At 39.8% G+C, this 23,288-nt stretch overlaps 1 long non-coding RNA gene across 1 annotated transcript; it reads left to right on the top strand.

Moving 5' to 3' along the window:
- The first annotated feature begins 9,946 nt into the window (after nt 1-9,946).
- LOC110934662 lies at nt 9,947-11,106 on the top strand. The gene is made up of 3 exons (XR_002588531.2): nt 9,947-10,136; nt 10,784-10,897; nt 10,982-11,106. It is a non-coding gene; the product is annotated as an uncharacterized LOC110934662 (long non-coding RNA).
- The last annotated feature ends 12,182 nt before the right edge of the window (nt 11,107-23,288 follow it).

Raw genomic sequence — 23,288 nt, forward strand, 5'->3', positions numbered from 1 at the left:
TTGATCCCTCTTCTGACCGTATCTACATTGCCCGCCATGTGCGCTTCAATGAGCGCTACTTTCCGTGTCAAACCTCACCATCCACTCCCGATTCTCCTACCACTTCTCAACCCGATCCTTATATATCCACCTACCCCACCCCGCCTTCACCCTCTATTGATCCGGTCACAGAACCGCCGACTAGTGATCAGCCATCACCTTCCCCTACAACTGATCTTCCAACACCCCCACCCCCACCTTCACCTACACCTCAGCCTACTTCACCTACACCTCCGGTATCACCCACCTCACCGGACCATCCCATACCCGCCCCGTCTCCTGTTCCCAGCCTACTCCAACAATCAGCCCAAGCACCTCCCTCTTCACCTACACAACCGGCTCAACCAGACCCTACTCCACAACCCCGCCCTCGACCCTCTAACCTTCGCCCTAATCCTAAACAGCGGGTTCCATACAATCCATCTGCTTTTCATGCCTCTACTTCACCTGAAATCGAGCCCACTTCCTTTGCCATTGCCAACAAAAATCCTCGTTGGCGGAATGCCATGACTGAGGAGTATGCTGCCTTGCTTCGAAATGGAACTTGGTCTCTTGTACCACCTGTCCCGGATGCCAACGTGGTTGATTGTAAGTGGGTTTACAGACTCAAACGAGACAAAACAGGTGCTATCACACGATACAAGGCTCGGTTAGTTGCCAAGGGGTTCAATCAACAACCCGGTATCGACTATCATGAAACTTTCAGTCCTGTTGTCAAATTCACAACGGTTAGGGTTGTGCTTTCCCTTGCCGTCTCTCAACGATGGCCTTTACGACAATTGGATATACAAAATGCCTTTTTACATGGGGATTTGAATGAAACCGTTTATTTGAGGCAACCTCCTGGCTTCTCTGATCCACAGAAGCCCGACCATGTCTGCCTTCTTCATAAGTCCCTCTATGGGCTCAAGCAGGCCCCGCGAGCTTGGTTTCACAGGCTTTCTACAGCCCTACATTCCTTGGGTTTTCAGGGGTCCAAAACTGACCCTTCTTTGTTCATCTATGCCTCTGGTGGTACTCTTCTCTACATGTTGGTTTATGTAGATGACATCATTCTCACAGGTAATCATCCTCAGGCCATTGATAACATTATTCACAGCTTGAGCAAAACCTTTGCTCTGCAAGACATGGGTACTCTGTCCTACTTTCTTGGGATCGAGGTGGCTTCTTGCGGTTCTGATCTTCTCCTATCTCAAAAGAAATACATTTTGGAGACCATCCACAAAGCGGGTCTCTCACAGGCTCGCCCGGTGCCTACACCAATGGCCACGAGTGCCACTTTGGCTCTTGGTGACAGTCCTCCGTTTGAGAATCCGGTCAAATATCGTCAGATTGTTGGTGCACTTCAATATGCCACACTCTCACGTCCGGACATCGCTTATGCGGTTAACAAAGTGTGCCAGTTCATGCATTCTCCCACCGAAGATCACTGGTCGGCCGTCAAACGAATTCTCCGATATTTACAGGGTACTGTTGACTATGGTCTTCTACTTAAACAGAATTCCAGCTCGACTCTACACGCCTACACTGATGCGTATTCTCCGTTCTTAATGCCTATTCTGATGCGGATTGGGCTGGATGTCCTGATGACCGTCGATCCACGGGGGGCTATGCAATCTACCTTGGTTCAAACCTTGTTTCGTGGTCAGCAAAGAAACAAAAGACTGTATCTCGGTCCTCAACAGAATCCGAATATAAAGCCCTGGCAGACACTGTTGCTGAACTCACATGGCTTGAAGCTCTCTTACAAGAATTGCGTGTTCGTATGGCCACAACACCTGTTCTATGGTGTGATAATCTTGGAGCAACATACTTGTCAGCGAATCCTGTGTTTCATGCCCGCACAAAGCATGTGGAAGTTGATTTTCATTTTGTCAGAGAGAAGGTCGCTGCAAAGAGGCTATCGGTTCAATTCATATCTACCACCGATCAGATTGCTGATGTGTTTACAAAGCCACTACCAGTACATCGTTTTGATATCTTAAGATCCAAGCTACAGGTCGTCACCCGACCTTAGCTTGCGGGGGAATATTAGTCGATAGCTTTAGTAAATATTAAGATATATATGTGGCCCTATTATTTAGTTCTAGCCGGCCCTAGAATTAGTCTATATATTATTTGTTATTCTCACTGTAACATATACACAATACAATTGCAATACAATCTGTTACCAAGTTTAACTTATACCATATAGCCTAATGTTTGAATGTAGTGGAAGGGAAAAAAAAGTTAGCAATCATCTAGCTAGCTGGTAATTATTTAAAGATGAATTTTAGACATAAAATGCGTGTAAAAACCTAGTATCAGGGCGTCTGCGTGATGCAGCAGGAAATACGAACATTGTTAGGGTGTGTAATGTTCAGTTGGTTTCGGTTATTATTCTCAACCAAAAGCGAAGTCATCGGTTAGTCTATTTTATTAACAAATCGGTTTTTGGTTAATCAGTTCGATTTATTCTGTTGCTCGACGGTTTTTGGTTTGCTTCGTTTAATTTCGGTTTATAGCCAAAATCAAACTTGAGCTAAAATGAGATATAAAAACATGAAATTAATGTATAAATACATGAAATGGAAGTATAACTACATAAAATAGAGGTATAAAATATGAAATTAATGAAACGAATGTATAAAAGCTAGAAATATATAAAAATATGAAAAGTTTGGTTCGGTTTGGTTAATTTTGGTTATACAAAAAAAATCAATAACCGGTTTTGGTTAATTTGGGCCCAGTTAATCGGTTTTCAGTTAATTTAGTTTTGGTTGATTTCGGTTCGATTTCGTCTGTTTTGGGTTCGGTTTCAGTTAACGATCCAGTTGTTGCTCACCATTAGACACTGTTAAAAAAATTTTAGAAATACTATATTCAAATTAAAAAGAATAAAATACTGGTTTTTTATGGTGTAATTTAAAAATATATATTAACTTACAAAAAAAGTTATGACCATTTAAGAATCGTTAGGTAGTTAGTTTGTTATAAGGCGATAAAGTGTAACTAGGGAACTAAAGTAATTAAGATGAGAGGATTAAAGTGTAATTAGTGTTTTAAAGATTAATTTACTCTCATTTTATGTAGTACCTTATGCATTAAAGAAAAAAATGTTCTTAAATTTTGTCAATTTTAAAATGACTTTGTATTATGCATTATAGCGTAAGTATTGAGAAAAAAAACTCATAGTTATTAAGAAAACCTAGAAAACCCTAATTTCCCAACAATTTTTTTTATTTAAAAAAAAAACAGACATCTAATATACATGTTTTTAAGAGTTTTGAGCAAAAAAAAAAAAAAAAAAAAAACGAAGCGCCAAAAGAATATTTAAAAAAAATAAACAAGTTTTGCGCAACACGACTGTAACATATATTACAAATAACTGTTACATATGTTACACAAAAACTTGTTTATTTAAAAAAAATTGGTCGACGCTTTTTTGTTTTTTGTTTTGTTTTATTTTTTTTTTCTTAAAACCCTTAAAAAGATGTATATTAAATGTGTGATTTTTTTAAATCAAAAAATATTGGGAACTTAGAGTTTCTTTAAGTTTTCTGAGTAACTATGAACTTCCTATATAGCCTTCCCCATGAATTATATATAATATGGCTATATATCCTTCCCCAAGAATTTATATATTATTAATTTAAAACATTGTTGTGGATTACTGGTTGTACCTACTGCATAATGTTTTGTATAGGGAAAGTAAGCCTTAGGTTTTGACGTGTGTCCTTACACGTGTCCTCTGCTTCGCCTGTTTTGCTTTACCATGGGTTTAGGTTTTTAAATTTGGTTCTTCTTTACCCACAATTTTATACAGAGGTGGCAGAGAGAAATCAGTGTTATCTTCTACAATGGTTCTGAAGCCGATGATGGTGCAAGATCGGGAGGTGGTTGCGGAGATCAGGGTAAGTGTCGGTATCCGCTACAGAAATCTGGAAATAATCACTTCTTCTGAGAAAGTTCATCAAGATCTAACGTTCCAACCCAACAATCTGCTCCTTAATCGCAACTGAGTACATCTCTTTTGGCTTTTTCTTTCACAAAATAAACTTAGTAAATGCAGTGGTAGTGGACCTAGAATCATGGCGGCACTGGTCCAATCGCCGGTGATGGAACAGGTAGCTGGTCGGCCCTTATGGTCTCAAGCATCATGAAGAGTTTTTGCAAGATGTGATTCAGGTTCGATTCTAAATATATTAGCTTGAATGTGGGATTTAGATGGGTATGAGATTATGAACAATATGAATTAATGTTTACAAGATTTTTGCCCAGATAAACATTTAGTAGGTTATATGTTATAAGATACACTTTATCTGACTTTCACATGATTCCTTTCAAGCTATTACTATTTTTTATTGTACATGTTTGAGAAGGAGCATAACTATTTTACCTGTTTGAACTTTCAGCAAGAAAACATAACTTAAATCAACCCATTTATAAGAAACTGGTCAAAATTGCCACTTCTAATTGGAGTTGCTATAAAATGTATGCTTATTAATTATTATATATGCATGTACATTTTACATTAAAGGGTCAGAATCACTACCTCTAGCTACTAGCATAACCAAGCTAAATTTTGACGGATTCAGAAGGAATACGGGCGAGTGGAATATGAACTTTTGGGTATGGAAGTGATTTATGGTAAATGGGATCATCTTTTGGATTAGGGATGAGCATGGTATCGGACCTATCGGCACTGTGCCGAACTGTTACCGGTCTCAAAAAGAGGGAACCCTCCGGGTACCGGTACCGCCGTACGGGTACCGAAATTGATCGGTACTGGTACCCGGCGACAAATGCTCATCCCTACTTTAGGATATATAAAAATGGCCTTGCCTTATCACTTTTATAGTTTTATAACATCGACTGATCAGATCATTCTGTGTTGTTTGTGAACAGTGATCGCCAGATGACATGGAAGGGGCCGGAACATTGACTGTTTGGGTAAGATTTGGTTGGGAATGGGAATGGGGGCTTTTATACTACAAGTTATGAGTCTTTGTATGTGTTGCGGCAGTGTCAATGGGATTTAGGGGGTGATGCTTGTGGGGAGTGTGAGAAAAGTGTAGTGCGGAGGGCTGAAGTGTATTAGCCGAGATTTGTGCCCAAGATTTTGGTTACCATATATTAGTGATTGTATTATATTTATGTATAGATTTGGTTGCCATATTTAGTGCTAGGTTTAATCCCTATATAAAGGGATCATTGTAATTGTTTTCTTTCATTCAGAAATACAATCGATACACACTTTTATGGTATCAGAGCACTAGGTTCTGATTACCTTCTTCCCTTTCTTTGTTTTCTGCTGTTTCGACAGCTTTCTTTCCTTTTTTTCATAAACCTAGCAACCTATGACAGACGACGGCAGAAAAGAGGAACTCCAGTCCTCTTCCGATAAAACAGCCAAGAACCTGCACCCTGCATATTCTGTCACAAACGTTCAATCCAAGATACGTACCCTTGATGGTACTAAGGTCACGTATACCTCTTGGGTTAAATTATTTCGCCTTCATGCTGTCGCCTATCAAGTGCTTGATCACATTGATAATACCCCACCACCGATTGAAACCGCACCCGAGTATCAGTCCTGGAAAGAACTTGACTCTTTGGTTCTTCAATGGATACTCAGCACTGTTTCTAATAACCTGCTGCCCCGGGTCATGGATAACACAACTACTGCTCGTCAGGCCTGGCTAAAACTGGAGAAGATATACCTCAGTAATAAGAAGGCAAGGGCTGGAGCACTTGAAACTAAATTCTGCAATCTGACTTTGGCTTCCTGTTCGAACCTGGATGAATACTGTGAACGCCTTAAAGATCTTGCAAATCAATTAGAAGATGTGGACCACCCGGTTACTGAAGAACGGTTGGTGCTCCAGCTTGTTCGGGGGCTGCTCGCGGAGTATGACACGACCGCCTCCCTTATCAATGCCAACAATGCTGATTGGGATCTGGCTAGAAGTATGTTGGAGGATGAAGTTATTAGACAAGAAGCTCGTCAAACGACCACCCATTTGTCCATGTTGCCACCGCCCCACAACAACAGCCGTCCCAACCCTACAACCCTTCGACCGGCTCTCAAATCTACAACCCATCACCACAGCCGTATTCTAATCGTCCTCGTGGCCGAGGACGTGGCCGGGGACGGGGAAATCGTGGACGCGGCTCTGGCCGTGGAAACACCACCTCGTCACCAGGTTGGGCCCCTACTAATATTTCCTACCCACAATGGGCTTGGTGGAACACTCCACCTTGCCCATACCCAACCCAACCCAACCCACACTTCAGACCACTAACCCATATTCTCAGCCCACAACCCAAACACCAGCAGCCCTTTACACACCAGCCCAACAGCCAAATCTGACCCAACCTACTTACAGCCCAATCCAATACCCTTTGGCCCCTTACCCACCCGGTTTCACACCTCAGGCCCATTATACTACCAACCAGCCCACAGCCTTTAATCCCTTGTGCCCATCATATTTGAATGCAGCTTTCTCCACAATGCAGCTCAACTATGACCCGAACAAAATCATGGATACTGGAGCATCCTCACACTCCACTGATGAACAAGGTATGATCAAAATCCCTAACTCTTTTCCTATTTGCAGTAAAATATTGGTCGGTAATGGCGCGTCCTTGCCCGTTCAAGGGTCTGGAACAGGCTATTTAACCTTACCCAACCGTACCTACATCCTACCCAATATCCTTTACTGCCCTCAAATTATTAAAAAGCTAATCTCTGTTAGACGATTTACTCGTGATAACAATGTTTCCATTGAATTTGACCCCTTTGGTTTTTCTTTGAAGGACCTTCAAACTGGGCGTCTACTTTCCCGCCACAATAGCACCGGGGACCTCTATCCAGTCACACCACCAGAACTGCCACCACAAGCTACCTTTATTACTTCCACATCTCTTCCATGGCATGATCGTTTGGGCCACCCCGGCGCTCAAGTCTTGGATGTCCTTAGTCGTCATTTTCCTTTTTATTTTTCTTGTAATAAGACCAAATTATCTAATATTTGTCACTCTTGTCAGCTTTCTAATAGCAAACGTTTACCGTTTTATGCATCAAATTCTTTTACTTTTTCCCCTTTTGATATAATTCATTGTGATCTTTGGACTTCCCCTGTGTTAAGCCAATCCGGTTATAAATACTATATGGTTTTGATTGACAATTTTTCACACTTTATCTGGGTGTACCCATTAAAATTAAAATTTAAATCTGAAACTTTTTCTACATTTTGTTAAGTTTCACCGCCTAATTGCCACCCAATTTAACAGACAAATCAAAACCTTCCAATGTGACCTTGGCGGTGAATTTGACAACGTCTTTAAAACCTTTGCCAACCAACACGGTCTGTTGTTTCGTTTCTCCTGTCCTCAAACCTCTTCCCAAAACGGCCGTGCCGAGCGTATGATCCGTCGTCTAAACGACATCATTCACGCTCTCCTTATCCATTCCCACCTACCTCCCAGTTTTTGGGTCGAAGCTCTTCACACCGCAGCCTATCTCCATAATATTCTTCCAACCAAACGACTTAACTTTTACACTCCCACCTATGCCCTCTACCTCCGCCACCCTACATATGACCACCTTAGGGTGTTCGGATGCGCCTGCTGTCCGAACACGTCCGCGACCCAACCTCACAAACTTCATCAACGGTCCGTCCGGTGCATATTCCTTGGTTACCCACCAGATTTTCGTGGGTACCGGTGCTTTGACCCCACAACCGGGAAGGTTTCCATCTCCCGGCATGTTACCTTCGATGAAACCGTTTTCCCCTATACCATTCCTACATCCTCAACCTCCTATAATTTCCTAGATGACTCTCCTCCTCCCGGATTCACCTTTTCCCGTCCTTTGGGCCCCACAAGCCCACGGTCACCTCCAAACAATGACCCTCGGCCCACTACCACATCACCTTTTCCTTATACCTACACACGCCGCCCAAGACCAACCCAACCACCACCTGTAACCACCACCATCCCTACGGCCCAAACACCCACTACCAATACACCAACCCCACCACAGCCCCCCACTACCTTTGCCCCAACGACCTCTACCCCACCATCCTAGCAGCCCACGGTTGTCTCACAACCATCGGCCCACCCACCACCCTCTCACCCGATGGCCACCAGATCAAAAACTGGTAGCCTAAAGCCACCCCTGTATTCCCTTAACACCACTAACCTATCTCCTATCCCTAAAAACTACCAACAGGCCTTCTCCGACCCGAACTGGCTGCGCGCCATGCAGGCTGAATTTACTGCTTTACAGGAAAATGAGACGTGGGATTTGGTCCCTCGGCCGGTTGATAGACATGTCATTAGATGTATGTGGCTCTTTCGCCACAAGTTTAAATCAGATGGCTCGCTGGAGAGGTATAAAGCAAGATTAGTTGTTAATGGGAAATCTCAAACCGTGGGCATTGACTGTGAGGACACTTTTAGTCCGGTTGTAAAACCTGCCACGATTCGCACTGTGTTATCTCTTGCTGTTTCTAAATCATGGCCCATCCATCAGTTGGATGTCAAGAACGCCTTTTTACATGGCCACCTTAACGAAACTGTTTTTATGCATCAGCCACCTGGGTTCGTTGATCAGAGATTTCCAGGTTTTGTTTGCAGATTAAAGAAATCTTTATATGGGCTTAAACAGGCACCATGTGCTTGGTACACACATTTTGCAAACTATATCTTATCACACGGGTTTAAGAGTAGCGCGTGTGACAACTCTCTTTTCATATACAGTAGCGGCCATGATATTGCGTATCTTTTGTTATACGTTGATGATATTGTCCTCACCGCATCCTCTGACACGTTACTACACCACATCATAAAGACACTCTCACGCGAGTTTGCTATGTCTGACCTGGGTCAATTACATCACTTCTTGGGCATTAGGGTCACACGCCACTCGAATGGCTTATTTTTGGATCAGACACAGTATGCCAAGGACATTCTCTCTCGGGCCAACATGACATCTTGTAAGCCTTGTGCCACTCCGGTTGATCTCTCTTCTAAATTAAGTGCTACGGATGGTCCTCTGTTTCATGATCCCACTCTTTACCGCAGTCTCGCAGGTGCCCTTCAGTACCTCACTTTTACCCATCCAGACATATCTTATGCAGTGCAACAGGTCTGTTTATTTATGCATGAGCCTCATGATCCCTATTATGCTTTCATGAAGCGGATTCTTCGTTACATCCAGGGGACTTTGGACTTTAGCATTCGCATGATAAAATCCACTACACACTCCTTGGTTGCCTACTCTGATGCTGACTGGGGCGGGTGCCCAGATTCCCGTCGATCTACGAGTGGCTATTGTGTGTTTCTTAGGAATAATTTGCTTTCTTGGTCCTCTAAGCGTCAACCTACAGTTTCACGTTCTAGCGCGAAGGCTGAATACCGCGGGGTTGCGAATGCAGTTGCTGAGGTCACTTGGTTACGCAACTTACTTCTTGAGCTACATGTCCCTCTCATACGGGCTTCGGTCATTTTTTGTGATAATGTTTCCGCGGTGTACTTGTCTGATAATCCTGTGCAGCATCAGCGTATGAAACACATCGAAATCGATATCCATTTTGTCCGCGAAAAGGTCCGCTTAGGACACGTACGAGTCTCCCATGTTCCTGCTCCGTATCAATACGCGGATATTTTTACAAAAGGATTGTCTCGGCAACTTTTTCAATCCTTTAGATCCAGTTTGACCGTTTTCCCAAGGATCGCTCAAACTGCGGGGGAGTATTAGCCGAGATTTGTGCCCAAGATTTTGGTTACCATATATTAGTGATTGTATTATATTTATGTATTGATTTGTGTTGCCATATTTAGTGCTAGGGTTAATCCCTATATAAAGGGATCATTGTAATTGTTTTCTTTCATTCAGAAATACAATCGATACACACTTTTAGAAGTGGAGTGTGGGGGTTCAACTTCTGGGCAGATATATTTGCATAGGTGTTTTGTGAGTTATAGTTGTTATCCTAATGGGATACCTAACCCTAAGAAATCATCATCTTCTTCGGTTTCATCTTCATCAGATTCTTCGTATTCTTCTTCGTCAGATTCTTCGTATTATTCACCATCTTCTTCTTCATCAGGTAAGGTATGGCTGATGAAGTAGGCCCATCTTCATTTGTTCAAATAGCTGATTTTAAGTAGGCCCGGAAAAAATAGGCGGGTCGTGTAACGGGCAGAACGGGCCGACTTAAAACAAGTTCAGTTTAGTTTTGGTTAAAACACGTAATGCTCAAAATAGGCCGGTTAGGTAATGAGTTAGAACGGCTCAACTTAAAGCAAATTCAATTTGGTTTGGGTCAAAATGGGCTATGCTCAAAATAAGTTGGGTCAAATGGGTTTTGTTCAAACAACTGATTTTGATTAGGCCCAGAAAACGGGTGGGTTGGGTGACAGCTCAGCTCAGAACGGGTCTGGTCGGGTCAGGTAATGAGTCAGAATGGGCCGACTTAAAACAAGTCAATTTTGATTTGGGTCAAAACAGGTTGATAAAAATAGGTTCGGGGTTAAAACCGGCCGATTTTAAAAAAAAAATACCAATAAGCTAAATTTTCAAGGTAAAATAAAAAAGTGGTTAAAAAAATATATCCAGAATTGCTATATTTGTATAGTAAGATCTCAATGGCTCATTAAATAATTACCCAAGTGAAAAAATGATATTTTATATTCTAAATTGCTATAAAAACCATTATATTATAAATTTGTGTAATTTCTTGATGTGGGTTTGTAGGAACAGATTCAAATACAGGGAAGACAGTGGCAATTATCTTGGGAGGGGCAGCAAGAGTTGGATTTTTAGTAATATTTGTATTATTTGCTAAAAATGCAGCAAAGAAACATGATGGTATGTCAACCAAACTTTAAATGAGAGTGATAATAAATTTTTATTTTCCTAATTTTAATAATTTTTAAAAAATTTTGCGTGCAGATTATTGAAAGGGAGATGAGATGAGAGTTGGTCACAGGAATCAAGAACCAAAGATCCAATTTTTGAGGTGGGTTCTTTCTTTGGTCTTTTTGAAATCCATTACTAAGATTTGGTTTTTGGTTAGTCATTTATCTTCATTTTAGTTTACCCCAAGCTAATAATCATATTACATAAAATAACACAATAAGGGAAATTGGTAGAATATTGTATTTAACACCCCTGAAGTTTAAACAACTTTTTTCTTTTCCTTTTCTTAAGTCGATTTACGCTGCAATACCCCTTCTTCTGGACCCTTTTTAAGCGAAACTGTTGAGATGAAAGCATAACTGTTGAGATGATGATCTCTCAAAGTTTGTTAGCATGTGTACATGGAAATAACAAGAGCAACTTAGGCCATATATAAGTGGTGAGAGCGCAAACATTCTTCCATGTAAGTTCTAATGATATTTTTTAACTATGGCATTTAAAATTTGGTCGATATATTATTTGCGTATATGCCAACTACAATCTCATATACTTAAATGCCTATTACATAACTTAGGATTAGTCACTTTTAAAGTGCTTACTAAACTTTTATTTTTTGCATATATCCAAATTATCACTATTATGAAGAATACACTAACTATATGCTCTATTGTTGCTACTGTTTAGTTGGCAAAACCAGGTTTGTGGTTTGATGGAGTGTTGGTCTAGAAGTGTTCTGTCTTGGCACTGGACGAGGGAGGCGAGGCTGCTAAATGGTTCACTGACTTCCAATTATAGATGTAGCTTGGTTTGTAAAGAGCACTTGATGTTCACTTGGTCTCAGTGAAGTGTATAGTGTACATGTTCAAAGGAAGCCTCGAAATATCATTGAGTATCATTGGTTTATTTAGGTGAAACTAAATAAGAATTACTCAATTTGTTGCGACTTTTTAATCATCTTTATTATTTTATACCTAACAAGGCTTATAGAACGCTCCAGTTTAGCATGCCGCACCCGCAGCGCAACGCGCGCGGGCTTTAATACTAGTTATATATAATACGGATAACAATTTAACTAGTATATGAGGGTGGTGTTTAAGGTGGAGGGTATCATTCAATCACTTTAGGGTGTTTGGGTTACCGTCTAGCCAATAATATCATGTCATGTCAAGTCCCCATTCCACTCTCCATTTTGCACTCAATCGCTGGCAGCGATTTAAACACCTGGAGAGTGGTAAAAAAATTTAAAAAAAAATATGATTGGTTGAGAGGGGTTGGGACCCACCATTCACCCTCTCTCTCCCACCTCTCCTCTTCTTCACCAAATCATCGGTGACATACACTGAATCAGCAAGTCCCCACTCACCGAAATATTGCCAGCTATCAATCACCGAGCGGTGAAACCATATCCCCGAAGGGGTCACCGGTATCGTACCGTGCCCCCTTATTATTTTTTTTTAAATATTTATTACAGAATCTATATGTGATATAACAAGTTATGGATATTTGTGAAAAAAAAACAAGTTATGGATATTTGTGAAATTTATAAATCATTTCTTTTTGGGATGATTACAAAGCATTAGTTATATAAAACAAGAACAAAACAGCTTGGTTTATTGGTGGCCTCGAATATATCAAAATAGAAGTACTTTTCTTGTATTTTTCAAACAAACACTAGGTTATATTAAACGTACATCTCTAAACACTAGATATATTTTTTGTATTATTCAAACTATTTTCATAAAAATAAAAATAAAAGTATAGTTATATATAGGTGCATAACTTAAACAAAATATTAGAGTAGTTTGTCTCTTAATGTAAAAGTGTAAAATATAATATTTCTTAAGATCATATATTAGAGTAGTTTGTCTCTCAATGTAAAAGTGTAAAATACAATATTTCTTAACATATGATGTGTACGATAGAATATTATAACGTACGTAATTATTTTTATAACATGTGTGATTTCAGATTTTGTACATGCGTGATTATGTTCATGCATGATTATGTGTTGTGTTCATGCGTGATTAGAGTTTGATTTTTATAACATGAATGATTTAATATCATACGTATCGCACATTAAGGAATATTGTACGTTAACCTTCCTCCTCTCTCAATATAAGAGTTGAAACGATTCAAAATAAAACTGAGACTCATTTTAAGGAATGTTAAGCGGTTACCAGATATACATATACATGTATATTAAAAAAAAATAAACATTTATAAAAGCAGTATATGTTTATTTGAATTAATGGTGAGAGACATAAGAGTCATTGTAGCTAGAAAAAAAGGTGAAACAGAGGGGAGCATGTTTAATATACAACTAGAAATTAAACATCTATTATATCGTAAGCATGATATAACAGGAGGGGTGGATTAAGTGGTTACATAACTCTCTTAGAATAGAGGGTATGGTGAGGCCCATCCCTATGAGGATGGGCCGTTACGTAGACGTCACATCACCGGCTTATGGGGGATGGGTCTTCTTCACTTTTGAGTGGGTGGAGGATGGGGCTACCCCACCTTAATATTTTATAATTTTCTAAGTTTTTTTATTAACTTAATAAAAACTTTATAAAAACTTTATAAAAACTAAAAAATACAACATAAAACAACATAAATAAATTCATTTCATAACATAAAAAAATTACATTTCCTAAAAATAAAAATAAAAAAAACATTTCCGAAAAAAAAATTACATTTCCTAAAAATAAAAAATTACACTACTCGTCTTCGTCTCCGTCACCGTCCCCGACGTTTACGTTGTTCCATATATGTTCTACCAAATCCTGTTGAAGGTTTGCATGCGTGTAGTCGTTGGTTAGCGCGAACGAGTTTAAATCCTGTTGCGTCGGATCTACAGGGACAGTATTCCCGTAAGATGCATTCTCATCATACTCACAAATCGCCCGACCTTCGTCTTCAATAATCATGTTATGGAGCAAAATGCAAGCGTACATACAAAGGCGCAACCTCTTCGGTGTGAACGCACGTGCCGGTTGTTCAAGGATGGCCCATTTTTTTTTGTAAAACACCAAAAGCACGTTCGATGTCTTTTCTTGCAGCTTCTTGACGCTTGGCGAATTTTTTCCTTTTTTCGTCCTCGGGAAATGAAATAGTCTTGACAATTGTAGACTAAGACGGATATATTCCGTCAGCAAGATAATACCCGTGTCTATACTCAACCCCTGAAACTGTAAAACGGGTGTCCGGACCGATTCCATTAACGACATCGTTAAAGATCGTCGATTGGTATAGCACGTTGAGGTCGTTGAGTGAACCAGGGAGCCCAAAGAAAGAATGCCAGATCCACAAATCTTGTGACGCCACGACCTCAGGTATTAAGGTTGGATGGCCGTGATCACCTCGCGTGTATTGGCCTCGCCACGCAGTCGGGCAGTTATGCCACGCCCAATGCATACAATCAATGCTACCAAGCATTCCCGGAAACCTGTGCCTTGCTTCATGAGCTTGGTACAACTGTTGAACATCATACGCGTTTGGTTTCCGCAAATATTGTTTGCTATACAGTTTCACCACATTATGGCAAAACCGATACAAACATTCCCGCGAAGTTCTTGCCGACATCTTTAAGTACTCGTCCAAAGCGTCGGCCACTGTCCCGTACGCCAGTTGGCGAATGGCCGCAGTACACTTTTGTAACGTGGTGAACCCTTCATAATTTTGAGCATCGGGTCGTTGCGTGAAAAACGGGTCTAGCCTCGCCAAATCATCAGCAATCCGTGTGAATAACCGGCGGCTCATTCGGAACCTTCGTTTGAAAATGCCGGCATTGTAAAAGGGTGCATCCGAAAAATAATCGTTCACCAATTTCTCGTGCGCTCCTGTCGTAAAAAATATATAAATACGAGGAAATATATAAATATATAAAATTTATTAATGACAAACCTTCGCGGTCTCTGTTAATCCGTATTCGTCTGGTAATAACGTTTTTAGACGAGCTATCTTCCTCTTCCTCCTCCAAAACAATCTGCGCCGCCTTTACTGCAGCGTTTGCGAAAAATATCTCCTCTTCGTCCGAAGAAGAAGACGAGGACCACCAAGAATTAGATGCTATTGTGGATGAAAAGATATTTTTTTATAAAAGATTGGTATAAAAATGGGAGTGTTTTTTTATAAAAATGGATGAGAATGGGAGAAGAATGGGTGAAATATAGAGGAAATGGTATAAAAAATGGAAGAAGAATGGGTATATATTTAAAGTGAAAAATGTTTTTTTTAATAATTCTAGCTGTTTTGTAACGGCTATATATGTTTGAAATGGCCCGTCGACATCGTCTGTGGGGAGCCGGTCTAGCCGGGACGGGATGAGGGGGGCGGTGTGGGGGACCGGCGCCGGGCCTCGCCGGGCCTAAGCCGGCCCCCATACCGCTTAGTCTTAGTGGAGTCGGGGTAACTAGTGATAGAATTCCATCACTCACAAACATCCAATCAAGTTCCGCCATGTCATCAACCACTATTCTATCACTCACAAGCCTTTTTTAGTGGCGGTGGTCATCACTAGTGATGGAATTCCATCACTCACAACTTTTTTTTTATTTTTTAAATTAGAAATTAACAATAAAACACTAAATTATAAATTTCATTAAAATTAAAAAATAAATTACATAGCAAAATAAAAAACAACTAAAAATTGGAAGAAAAAAAACTTAAATTAAACGGGTGGCATCTCCCAACCCCACCTTTCGCAAATCTCGCGCTTTTGTTGAATTACAACCGACTTAAACGGTTTGTCGAGATGGGTAATTAAAATTTATATAAAGATGAGGGACCTGAATTGCAATTAAAGGAAAGCTATTTAAAAATAGCTAACAAAAGTTAAGGGGCTAATTTGCACTTTTCATCTAAGTTGCTATTAATTCAATTTCATAAAAAGACAAAACAACAAAAGTGAATTGTTTTCAACTGTTTTCGTCGCGTGATATAAACAACGCGTTTATATTTCAACGCGTTAAAAAAGGTGGCGGCGGCGGTGTGCGATCAACTTCCACACGTGATGAGGTGGCCATCACGGACCACCCCCACTCCTCTTATAGTTTGAATCAACATACACATATATTTACATCTTTCACATAATTTTTTATTTAAGACTGATGATGTAATAGATGATAAATAGTGTAAAAAGTATAATAGCAATTTATTTATTTTACCATAAACACTCAAATAGTTGATGTCATTAGTAGCCACTTTCTTGTTCTATCTAATACAATCCACCTCTCTGGAATTACCAATTCCATACCACTCTTCAATTCCAATGGGGAGAACAACAACAACAACCATCAAGATCATCAAAGAATCAATCCATACTTTCCTCAACAACTACTTTTACTACACAAATCAATGCCTTTTAGCACTTCCCTTCTCATCCACAATCCTCCTATCATCACCTGGTTCCATCTCCCTCCAAAACACAATCCAATTCCGCCTTCTTTCGCTATTTGATTCCGTCGGATTTCCAACTTCAAATGAACTATTTTCCATATTCACTCTTAAACTCTCCCAAACCATCACCTCATCAATCCAACTCCTATCCTTTACCTAATCCACCCTTCTCGTGACAAAAAACATCCATAATTCAACGCCTTCATGACCACCATAAAAAACCACCACCTTTCACCGCAATCTACACTTCCATCTTCCACACACAACTCTGGAACTCATTCCTAACCATCTTAGCAAATGCCACATCTCTTTTTGTTCTTTTCATTGCTCTAAACTGCTTAGAAACCCTCAATATCTTCTCATCTTCTACCTTGATCACATTGTTTTCCACCATTGGAGGAATAGCATACTTCATAGGTATAGCCAGTTCCATGATCATATGCAACATGGCTCTAGTGCTCTCAGGAATGGAAACCAAAGGAGGATTCATTTCTATTCTCAAAGCATGTGTTATGATCAAATGAAGAACTGCCACCGCGCTTTCATTAGCTCTTTGCGTAAACATAAGTTTGGCCGGAATCAAAGCGTTATTGTTCCACTTCTGGATGGAAAGTTGTTATGTAAACTCAAGCACAAGCAGTCCCAGTATTCCATTAGTTGTATTAGTAGTATTGTTGCTAATTTACTTATACTCCGTTATCATCACACTTGACACCATTACAAGCTGCATCTTCTACAATAGCTGTAAACTTGGAGGTTTGAGAACATGATTGTGTGGAGTAGTTAATTTTTAATTTTACAAATTTAGTATAGTTTAAACTAAAAATATTGTCTAGTTTAATTCTGTGTAGCAACCAGATTTTAATAGTTATGGGAGTAAATTACAAATTTTGTCCTTTATGTTTGTCCTAAATTTCAGGCGCTGTCCTTTACCTTTAAAATTGATGACTTTTGTACTTAATGTTTGAAAATGTTGCACGTTATGTCTTTTAGGGCAAACACAGTTATAATTTTCAGTTAAGTTATGTCATGTGCACTGCACATGAGGGTAGTATTGTCTTTTCACATCCTAATTTATAAATGAATTTTAGAAAACAAATAAAACATAGGTCTTGTTCTACACCCGATTTGCTTAGCCCTGCACCCACCATCAGAAGACATGGATGAGCTCCTCAGAATGCATTTGATAAAAGGTGATACATTGTAATAAGTCTAGGGACACTTGTTAATAAGGTAGGGGTCTTATATGTTAGGACATGGGGTGTATTAGCTGGTTAGATAAGTAGAGGGGGTCTTTGTGTAAAATGGTAGTTGGAGTCTGTTATATGTAGTTGAGTAGTTGTAATGAGAAGGAGTTGATTGGTTGTTGCAATTCTTCTTCCTGTTTTTCTTATCATTGGTATCAGAGCAGTCGATTCTTGGCATAGCTCTTGATTCATCTCAAATCAGCGATCAATTGTGCAATTTCTTCGATTCATTTCATATAATTTGATCTTTGTTCGATCAAGTTCATCCGTCTTCGATTCATTTCATAGAATTTGATCTTTGTTCGATCAAGTTCATCCGTACTTCAATTCAATCAGTAATTGATCATCGATTCGGTCAATTACACTCTCGTTTTCATCGAAACCCTAGAATCTGTGAGAACAATGACAACTCGCAGCCATTCCGATTCAGAAAAGTCCAATTTGGAAAAGACAGTGGAAGATCACGGTGTTACTCTGTTGAAGGTTGATGCGTTTATGCAGAAGTCTGAGCAAACTTTTGCAAACTTGAATGCCAATGTTCAAGCGATTTTGGCAAAATTGAATGGAGAATCGTTCAGTAAAACAGTCAATAATACAGGGTTTGATCTAAATAATGGCAATAGAAATGAAAGATTACACAGAATTGGAAAGATTGATTTTCCAAAGTTTGATGGAAGTGAAGTGGATGATTGGGTTTATAGATGTGAACACTTCTTCAATGTAGACGAGACTCCAGAGAATTTCAAGGCACGTTACGCTGCTATTCATCTTGAAGGGAAAGCAGTAAAGTGGCATCAAGCTTTCTTGAAGACCAAACCGGTGCCAATTTCACAAATAACCTGGAAAGAGTACTCAGAAGCCATTGTTTCTCGATTTTCATCAGTTCTGTTTGAAGATGCTATGGGTACACTCACTTCTCTGTCACAGACAGGATCCTTAGAAGACTTTTGTGACCAATTTGATGCTTGTCTTCTTAAAATGACGATACCGGAATCATATGCTGTTAGCATCTTCTTAAAGGCGATTAAACCGGAGATTGGTGGACCAGTGAGAATGTTCCAACCAAAAACTATGAAAGAAGCGTTTTATCTAGCAAAAATTTAGAACACAACGAATACATCAGTGGCTAGCAGCAGGTATAATTCTAGTAGTCATTCTAGTGCTAATAAGAATGGTAGCTATGTGAAACCACCTGTGAATGTTACCCATCTACCTTTATTACCAGCCCCACCTGCTAATAAGAAACTGCAGAATACTAAACAAATATCTAGTAAAGAAATAGAAGCAAAGAGAGATAGGGGAGAATGCTTTTGGTGTCCAGAGAAGTTTACATCTGGACACAAGTGTCCCAATAAACAAATATTTGTTTTGGAGGTAATTGGTATAGATGAGGATAGTGATAAGTTGGAAGTTAGAACATATTGAACATATTGAACCTCATGATTGGCCTGATCCTCATATATCGATACGTGCATTAACTGGAATGCAAGCCTTTTCTACGATGAAAGTTCTGGGTACAATAGGTAATATACAACTTAGGATATTGATTGATTCGGGTTCAACCCATAATTTCCTGAGCGAATGATTGGCAAAGAAGTTGAAGTGTCATTTGAAGTCAATTGATAAAATGACTGTGGGGGTGGCTAATGGAACTTAGATTAATTGTACAAACTATTGTCCTAATTTTCAGTGGTATATGCAGAATTTATGGTTCACAACTGATGTTTTGGTAATTTCATTAGACAATTATGACATGGTATTGGGGGTTCAATGGTTGTTAACCTTGGGGTCCATTATATGGAATTTTGTGGATATGACAATGCAATTCAGCATTGGTAATACTCAGTGTAAACTCAAAGGGGTTGACAGCAATGAAATGACTTTGTGCTCCGTAAGTTCTATGAACAACCTGTTGGGTCAAGAAAAGAAAGTTGTAGAGGCTCATTTGTTCAGTATGCAGCTGCAATCAGCTGAGAGTGAATTCCCACATGGGACCAAGGTCTTAAATGTGATAGAAAGTAAAGATTTGCAAGCATTATTAACTGAGTATGAAGATGTCTTCCAAGTTCCTTCTTCCTTACCGCCAAAAAGGGAGTTTGACCATAGAATTTTATTAAAGGATGAAGCTAAAGTGGTGAATTTGAAGCCTTATAGATATCAGTCCACTCAAAAGGATGTTATAGAACAATTAACTAAGGAATTGGTAGAGACAGGTATGGTGATGGGCAGTTCTAGTCCTTTCGCTGAACCAGTGGTTTTGGTTAAAAAAAAAGATGGGTCTTGGAGATTCTGTATTGACTACAGGAAGCTCAATGAGGCGACTATTAAGAATAGCTATCCAATTCCACTAGTTGAGGAGTTGTTTGAGGAATTGGGAAGAGCAGTGGTTTTTTCTAAACTGGACCTAAGGGCAGGATATCATCAGATTCGGATGCATGAGGATGACATTCAAAAGACTGCATTCCGAACTCATGAAGGCTTGTTTGAGTTTGTAGTAATGCCTTTTGGGCTTACAAATGCCCCAGCCACATTCCAAGCTTTGATGAATCATTCTTTCAAGGAATTTATGAGAAAGTTTGTTCTAGTCTTTTTCGATGACATCTTGGTTTATAGCGACTCACTGGATTTACACTTAATTCATCTCAGACAAGTTTTGGAAATTCTGAGAAGTCAATAATTGTATGCAAAAAAAATCCAAGTGTACATTTGGAGGTTCATCAGTGGAATATTTGGGCCATATCATATCGAATAAAGGGGTCTCAACTGATCCTAAGAAGCTGGAAGCTATAAGAGAGTGGCCTGTTCCGTCCAATGTGAAACAGTTAAGAGGGTTCCTTGGCTTAACTGGATGCTACAGGAGATTCATAAAATCATACGGGTCACTTGCTAGACCTCTCACTGATCTTTTGAAGAAAGATTCGTTTGTGTGGAGTGAAAATGCTGAGTTAGCTTTTAATCGATTGAAAGAAGTGTTGAGCAGTCCTCCTGTCTTAGCTTTACCTGATTTTACAAAGCCCTTCATTATAGAGACATAGAGACGGATGCTTCTGGGAAAGGAATTGGGGCAGTTTTGATGCAGCAAGGGCATCCTATTGCATTTATTAGTAAGACATTATCAGCAAAGCAACAAGCTTTGTATGTATACGAAAGGGAGCTACTGGCAATAATTTTTGCGGTCAAATATTGGCACCATTATTTATCTATGGGCCACTTTATCATTCGAACAGACCAGAAAAGTTTGAAACATTTACTTGATCAAAAAATCACTACACCACTACAACAAGTGTGGCTTTCCAAGCTGATGGGATATGACTTTGAGATTGTATATAAGCAAGGCAGTGAGAATGGGGCCGCGGATGCTTTGTCTAGAGTCCAGTCCTCTTCTTTGATGGCTTTGTCTTATAGCACATTTGATGCTAGCATTTGGAAGAGGGTACAAGAGTCATGGAATAGTGATCAGAAACTTTAAACCGTTTTGTAGAATTTGAAGGCAGGAGATACACATCCAAGATATTCATGGAATGGCAATGCATTGCTTAGGAAAGGAAAGGTAGTGGTGGGCAAAAATGAGCAGTTACAAGGTGATATTATTGCATTATGCCATGCTAGTCCTATGGGTGGTCATTCAGGGGTACATGCTTCGGTTCAAAGAATTAGAGCATATTTTTTTTTGGAAGGGAATGCATAGACAGGTCCGGAATTTTTATTCGAAACTGTACTGTTTGTCAAAAGGCCAAATATGAGACAGTTGCTTCTCCGGGTCTGCTCCAACCTTTGCAGATTCCGAATCATATCTTCTCAGACATATACATGGATTTTATTGGGGGGCTGCCTAAATCGCAAGGCAAAGATGTTATATTTGTCGTGGTGGATCGCTTAACGAAATACAGTCACTTTATGGCTTTATCTCATCCTTACACAGCAGCTCAGGTGGCTCAAATGTTTCTTGATTACGTATTCAAATTGCACGGATGGCCAGAGACTATTGTGTCGGATAGGGACCCGGTTTTTGTGAGCCAATTTTGGAAGGAGTTTACCAGTTTACAAGGTATCCAGCTGGCATTATCAACGGCACATCATCCACAAACGGATGGCCAGACCGAAGTCGTGAATCGCTGTTTGGAATCTTATTTGCGTTGTATGATTATGGATAAACCAAGTGCTTGGGTCAAATGGTCATTAGCTGAATTCTGGTATAATACTAATTTCCATTCCTCACTGGGCATTACTCCTTTTCAAGCCTTGTATGGCTATCCACCTCCCTTGTTTGTTCCTTATATTCCTAGAGATGTAAGGGTGGCTGTTGTAGATGAGATAATGTGTGATCGAGAAGACACTATTCAGTTGTTAAAACATTCATTGTTGAGGGCACAAAATCGGATGAAACAAGCAGCTGATAGGAAAAGAAGTGATAGGGAATTTCAAGTGGGGGACAATGTCTATGTGAAGTTACATCCGTATGGGCAATCTACACTTCGATCTAATCATTTTAACAAGCTGGGTCCTAAGTTTTTTGGACCTTTCCGGGTAATTGAAAGAATAGGTCCAGTTGCTTATAAGCTGGATCTTCCTAATGATGCACAAGTACATCCAGTTTTTCATGTCTCGCTGTTAAAAAAGGCTAGAGGTGATGTGCGGCAATCTACACCTTTACCTCGTGGTCCTAGATTTTTGTTCAAGCCTTTGCACGTGTTGGAAAAAAGGATGGTTAAGAGAGGTCATCGTGCTTCAGCAGAGGTGTTGGTTCAATGGGATAGTTTGCCGATTACAGAAGCTACATGGGAGAATGCGGAAGATCTACAGATTCGGTTCCCTGATTTTCATTTTTGAGGACAAAAATAGTTTAGGGGGAGTATTGATACATTGTAATAAGTCTAGGGACTGAATTGTTACTTGTTAATAAGGTAGGGGTCTTATATGTTAGGACAGGGGGTGTATTAGCTGGTTAGATAAGTAGAGGGGGTCTTTGTGTAAAATGGTAGTTGGAGTCTGTTATATGTAGTTGAGTAGTTGTAATGAGAAGGAGTTGATTGGTTGTTGCAATTCTTCTTCCTGTTGTTCTTATCAAAAGGTGGGCACCATGAAAGATGAGCTCCTTTGTTTTGTCGAATTCGATTTGCACATGATGCTAATGTGTTTGTTATATTGTCTAGATTGGAATGAAAACTAATTCCCCAGAAACAACTAAAAAAAGCAGAAACCACCATGGGGCATTTGAAGAATTTTGTCCGGTACATCATTTTGAAGCAATAACTTCAAAGCTTATAAAAAAAAAGATAAAAAAGATAAATGAGATGATTTGCCAACCAAAAACATATGTCCTACTTTACATATTCATATAATATAGACTGCAAAATTTATCATCTCTTCTTCGTCATCATCTCCGATGTCGACCTCGGCAAGTTTCGTCCAAACGTCGATTTTCTCGTGAAGACCGGCACATTCAACGGCGTCGATTGCTGAAACTTCAACGGCATCGACTGAGATACGATCGGAACATCACCGGAGCATCACTTTTGCAATGGTGATTTGCGTTATGGTGGTAATGTTGGGTGCGGCGGTGATGGTGGGTGCGGTGGGGTAGTGGTGGTCGATGGTGGTGATTTGGGTGCGGCGGTTTCTTGGAGCTACTCTTTCAGGAGTAGTGCCTCTTGACCTTGATGATGTTTTGGAAGCTAGAAGAAGATCAGAGG

This window comes from Helianthus annuus, chromosome 4, assembly GCF_002127325.2.
Source record: "Helianthus annuus cultivar XRQ/B chromosome 4, HanXRQr2.0-SUNRISE, whole genome shotgun sequence".
Classification (NCBI taxonomy): Eukaryota; Viridiplantae; Streptophyta; class Magnoliopsida; order Asterales; family Asteraceae; genus Helianthus; species Helianthus annuus.